The 6,000-nt window shown below is 34.3% G+C and overlaps 1 long non-coding RNA gene across 1 annotated transcript in view; it reads right to left on the bottom strand.

Moving 5' to 3' along the window:
• Window positions 1-287: 287 nt before the first annotated feature.
• The window catches only part of LOC127529400 (uncharacterized), a 28,696-nt gene continuing 22,983 nt past the window's right edge, over window positions 288-6,000 (bottom strand). Inside the window, exons 2-3 of the long non-coding RNA XR_007936079.1 lie at window positions 2,391-2,522; window positions 288-987 (exon numbers count right to left, since the gene is read on the bottom strand). This is a non-coding gene — a long non-coding RNA (uncharacterized LOC127529400). The remainder of the gene's footprint in view (window positions 988-2,390; window positions 2,523-6,000) is intronic.

Below are 6,000 nucleotides of genomic sequence, written 5' to 3'. Positions count from 1 at the left end.
TTTTTTTCAATCTATGAACATAGCCAATTCACAACAGGCATCAACCTGCAGAAAAATCTTCTGAACCTATCACTCTTTCAGATCATTTGGTTGCACTTGTTTATGTGTTGTTGTATGATGACATATGAGAAGCAGAAAACGTTCTTCAGAGAATATCTTGGAGGGACTAAGATTGTGCACTTGTGGTGAGAAGACGTCTTTGAATTTGATCCAACCCCTCTCAGAAATGAAGCAGCCAGTAATTCAGCACCAAATGTCAGACAGGAAACACCAGCATAAGTTTGAAATACTTTATTGTGGTGTGACAGGAACAACTCATAACAGTCCATTTCAAACTTTAGGAACCTGGTAACTAAAAGCTTTACAATCTACAGTAATATTGAATACCCTAAGAGTTATAATGTAGGCTGTGTTTATTTTGCAGCTAAAAGATGAGAAAAGGAAAATTACTTCTCAGTGCAGGTATTTTACTCTGTTTGCAATTGTTGAAAATAGCCGAGGCTGTCCAGCTTTTAGCATTTTGAAGCACTATAATAAAAGTACTGACCATTCATCAGATTATTTTGGACAATCTCAAATATGCTATAGGAGATGTTATTTTGCTACTGACAGGTTGCCAATTTGATAACACATGGCTTACCATTTAACAAAAAACATTTTTTTCTGCAATTATAAAAATGTAGTTGAGATACTGTTGAAAAATAGAAAGAAATTTCTGAATATAATAATATTGTTAGTTTCTGCATTGCTGTTGTGACAAGTCAAATACATACAAAATACCTTTCGAGTTCCCCTTGTATAAACTTAAATTACATTACCAAACAGTAAGAAACACGTAAGGTTTTGCAGTGGCTTGTTCACTAATGAAAAATGCTTCATCACATTAGAAATCCCAGGTGATCTTGTCCCAAGTTGGGAGTTTTAAAATAATTGGATATCATCTGGAAAGACTTATGAAATGATCTTGATTTCTTCTTTGCTTTCAAACTGTGAAGAAAAAGAAAATAATAAAAGTCCCAGGTAGGTGTCTTATTTTATTTTTTATAATTAAAGTAGAGCCTGACCTTAACTGTACTTTGTATAAAGTTTACTGTGAAAAGAAAATCAGGCTGCTGCTAAAAGTAGTGTTGTTAGGGAACTAAGAAGGACCTGAAATGCAACACTAATAGTCAAGTCATTCATCAAGGTAACTAAAAATTCAAAGGCACTGCTTAAAAAATATAAGGCATATTCCCTGTAGTCCTACTTTAACAACCAGACCTGTTTGTGATCCCAATCAAATACACGTATCCTCTAAATATCTAATTAGCTCTGTAACTCCACGCCAATGCACCTCACCATCTCTCCACTAACACAGTTCAAACCATTCACTATATTTGCTCCCAAGGGTGCAGTTGAGGGCAATATTGAGTTTTTCTTCTTAATTTAAGGTCAGAGCTGAAACCTGGAGTATATGTGAAAGGCTGTTTTAATGCTACTTCATTGACTGACTGACTAGACACTTAATGGAAGTAAAAAAAAAAAAAGTTTGCCCGAAATACTGCTAATGATTATCCGTACCGCTTTGGCCTGGATGAGTTTTATTGTCAAAGAATTGAAGAAAATTGAAAAAAAACAATAACAATAGAGAAAAACAAAAATATAAGATTATTATTGGAGGGAATATTACACACATCTCCCACAATATTAATGCCCCTCTGAATACGATGACAGTGGGTTGATAGAATGTCGTTGATCCTTAGAGCTTTATTATCAGAACCCATATGCTCTACTATAGGGCTACCATTAGTAGAGACGCCAGAGAAAGAATAATACAAAATTTCCTTCCTGCGATGGTTTTCACTACAACATATTGAACCTTACTTAGCAGAGGTTTCATAATTTGTGCAAGGCCTGGAAGAAGTGTTTGTCAAAACCTAACAGGTAAATTAACATGGCTAGGCTACTCTCTTGGGGAAGGATTTCTAGTCAGGAGAAATGGCAATCACTTCAATGGGATTACCAAGGGTAGTTCTTGAAAGAGAAGAAAACAACAATGGGAACTGGATCATCAGTCATAGAACACACAACTTCACAAGTGGTGAGGGTTGAAGGCTGAATAAATTAGATGAAAAGATGTATGTTACATTTAGCGGCTGCCATGATTGCCATTCACAAGGACTAAAGCAACAAATCCCCAAAGAAAATGATTACCTTGACCTTCCAAATTACAAACAAGTCATTAACTACATATTAGCAGACAAAATCAAGTCACATGTATAGAGAAATACATTACAAATATTAATCAATAAACAAAAAGACTAAATTGACACCGATAAAACAAAACAATACAAACTTAAAAAAAATAAATGAAACAAACACTTAGGCATATCTGTACAGTGTACACCTACAGGGCTTACTGAACCCAGGGCAGACATGTTCAAAATTCTGGGGTTGTAGATGACTTCCACACGCTGCCAGCCTCGCCCATTTCTGATTTTTGTTCCCTTTCTTAATGTTCACATCTCTTATATATGGTTGACCTGAGAAAAATATGGATACAGTATATGAAATCAAAAAATTCACAAAGTTTAAAAATGTAAGTCTGGCACAGGATGAATGTATGTCAAAATCAATTTGTTCTCAGCCTTTGAGCAATTACATTTTATAATATTCCATTTTGCCATCATTTACACACAAGTACATTATCATCTATTTTTCTTTGAGGCATTTTATACATCCTATGGTGGCTTTTGGCACACAACATCAAATACTAAACATTGCTTTATTGTACTCATTGGACTGATGCCACATCTCGTTTGATACACTATATTGCATACTTTATATTGAGGAGGCTTCCTTAAAGATGTCATCACTGTTTAACTCAGGAAGCGGTTTTGTAAAGATATTGTAGATATTTAACTCTTCTTTTTTTTTTTAAAAGAAAAATGTAATATGTTTCACTATTGCTATCATCATCACACCAATCAAAAATCTCATGGATTTAGCACGGCAGACTTGATCATTCTGAAACAAATACAGTGTGTCTTGCTATATAGAGATTTAAGACTTCAGCTCTTTACAATTCCAAATTGGATAAGATGGCTTTCAGAATACTGCGCCATGTTATACCTGTATATAGGTTCAATTCAATGCTCACAAAAAGGTTTCATCCAGCGTATATTGATTACTACAAGCACAGAAGACATTAAGATAAGGACATGCATCCATGAGGCCTCTGACCAGCTCTGTGCAGCTTTGCAGATTCTGTCAAACCTTTAGCTGCTGGCAGAGCTCTGTAGCTGTCCTCAACATCTTGACTAAAACATAGCATGTCTGATAAAACATATATATAATCCAATATATGGTATAATCTAGCACCCGTGCTTGAACCATTTTTAGACATGCTGATCTGCAGTTCATTGTTGCCATAGAAACCAAAAGCCTGAGCTTATAAAAAAAAAAAAGGTGTCAATTGAATGGTGTTCACCAACTGTGTAGGCAATGCTAAGAATGTCCAATAGAGGGCAGCAGATAATCAGAAGACAGACGATTACTTGGAGTTTTTTAGGACAGCTTATGATGTGATATTAGCCTTCATATATTTGCAAACAAGCTCAATACGTTACACATTCATTTCATTCAAGTTATACTTCTGTTATATAAAATTTACAAAAAATGAACATTCTTAGTGTAAAGCATGCTCATACGTTTTTTCTTGAACAATGAAGGAATGACTGGTCTTTTGGATAAAGGGTAACTTTGATTTAAAATATAAACCACACAGAGGCAATAAAAATCTGCAGGGCCCTGTGTTGGTATTCACATGAAAAATATATTTTTTATCATTAAGGCATAGTGTATTAAAGCAAAATTAAAAATCACTCCAATCCTCCATCTGTATCCACCCATTCCTGTACGCTGACCTGCAGCAAAAGAAAATCTGGCTGTTGTTTTAATGAGACCCTTAATGTTTACACTAAGTAGCCCTCATTTTGAAGAATCAGATCTATATATGCACCCATGATCAAGTCGAGTACTGCGACTTCTAAGTGGTAGATACAGAGAACGACCTTTTTGACTATATGCTTATTGAGAATTTCACACCAAGCAAGCATTAACTAATGTAAAGGTTCTTGCTATCAGTTTTCTAAGGTTACCAATCTCAGTCCTGTTATGCCTTCTGATGGTTTGCAAAAATCAACATTAATCAGGGGCCGACTACTTGTATCTCTCATGCCATTATTTTGTTTTTCCCATTTATTTTTTGCCAATATAGACATTCCCTATCTGAGTTTGTTTAACTTTTCATTGGAATTTAGACAAGACGTGTGCTTTTATTTATAGGATCTCATTAGTTCTCCTCAGTTTATGTTTTAAGATTTTTACCCTCTTCTTACTTTCTGTTGTTAAAGCAGCCCTTTGATGAGCACACAGAGGTGAATGGACATGAATTAATTGCTCCTCTTGAGCACTCATTGTTATTTGCATTGGTATCAGTTGTCTGCTGATTCTCATTTATAAAGAAAAGTATCAAAGTAATTTCAGGACAGAATCTAAGAAAATGTGCTGTAGTGTGAAGACTAGCTTTATACACATCACTCATTTTCTTTCAATTTTAATAATTAATTTTTGAGTTAACACATTTGGCATTGAATTGAATAGATAAAGACATATTACATTTTTAAAAAATTATTTCCAGTCTCTGTATTTTTTGTTACATTTTTCAAGTCATTACAAACTTTTACAACTTTTTCATGAGAGAAAACTTGCAGTTACAGGCTGTCTATTTTGTTCCTTGTTGATATTTGATATTCCTGGGACTTTTTGTGAAATATCATAAATTATGCAACACTGCATAAAATCCAACTCTATTTAGCCCAGTATTGCATGTAGCTGTCTCTCAGTCCTCTTACCACTTTAATTTAATTATTTATTTAGGTAACACATGTTTTATTCAGCTTTCTGAGTGACTTTCTGCCATTCGAACCATCTAATAGTTACTTTAAATGTCTTCGCACCTAGTGTTCACAATCACGCTAGCTTTAATATTATCGCAAAGCTTACTTGGTGTACAATACATGCAGACATATGAATCAAAGACCACAGTGCAAAAAATACATAAGTAATTAAACAAATACTACAGTAGCTTTCCTGGTTGGCCAAACTAGTTGAGTGTGATTAGCTCCAATATTTTTTACAGTGTCATTATTTTCACGTGTACAGTGAAATTCTTGCAACATACTATACGTTGTCATTCTCCGGCACCATAATTAGTGAAGGTTTAACAACCTTACCTTGAAACGTCTGTCTTTCTTACTTGAAAAATTCAAAGGTCACTTTTAACACTTGACAGATTCTTCTTTCACCTATCACATAATGCCCTGCTACTCTTTTAACATCAGTTCTGGTCATTCGTCACATACAGTAACAGCATGTGTTCATATACATGTTCAGTCTGAAGGCTGATCTTGTGCATCTCAGGTCATAGTGTATGAGTCTGAGGAACAAGTGAAATTAACATGAATGCCATAAAGCAGGATTTATCATGGAAAATACATTACAATAATATACAGTGTATCAGGCCAAGGGACAGTAATTTGTTTTATGCATTACCTTAAAGTATCCAAGTAAAATATTTCAAGTAAAAAATATAAAGTGATTTGTTTTCTCTAAACTAACTTTAAATGAGTATATCACAATATGAATTATTAATTATTATTATTATTATTATTATTATTATTATTATGAATTTGATTACTAAATTGCATGAATTCTTAATCATGTTTTCAACTCTCATTAAATGTTACTCCTATGGCCATCCATCAATTGACTTATACAATCCCATTCTTTCTAATACAGGATCAGTAAGGTTGGAGGCCTTTTTCAGCAACGTCAAACATGGGGCTGGAACTAACTCTTGAAGCGATGCCAGTACTGAGTAGTTTGAGGGAAACAAAGTGAGGTTCTCTTTGGGGAAGAAGTTGTGGAACTCAACTTTGAATGAAGAGAATATGCCAA

This window comes from Erpetoichthys calabaricus, chromosome 10 (genome assembly GCF_900747795.2).
Source record: "Erpetoichthys calabaricus chromosome 10, fErpCal1.3, whole genome shotgun sequence".
Taxonomy (NCBI): domain Eukaryota; kingdom Metazoa; phylum Chordata; class Cladistia; order Polypteriformes; family Polypteridae; genus Erpetoichthys; species Erpetoichthys calabaricus.
Note: the sequence above shows the minus strand (reverse complement) of the source record. Positions and strands in the feature narration are given on the sequence as shown.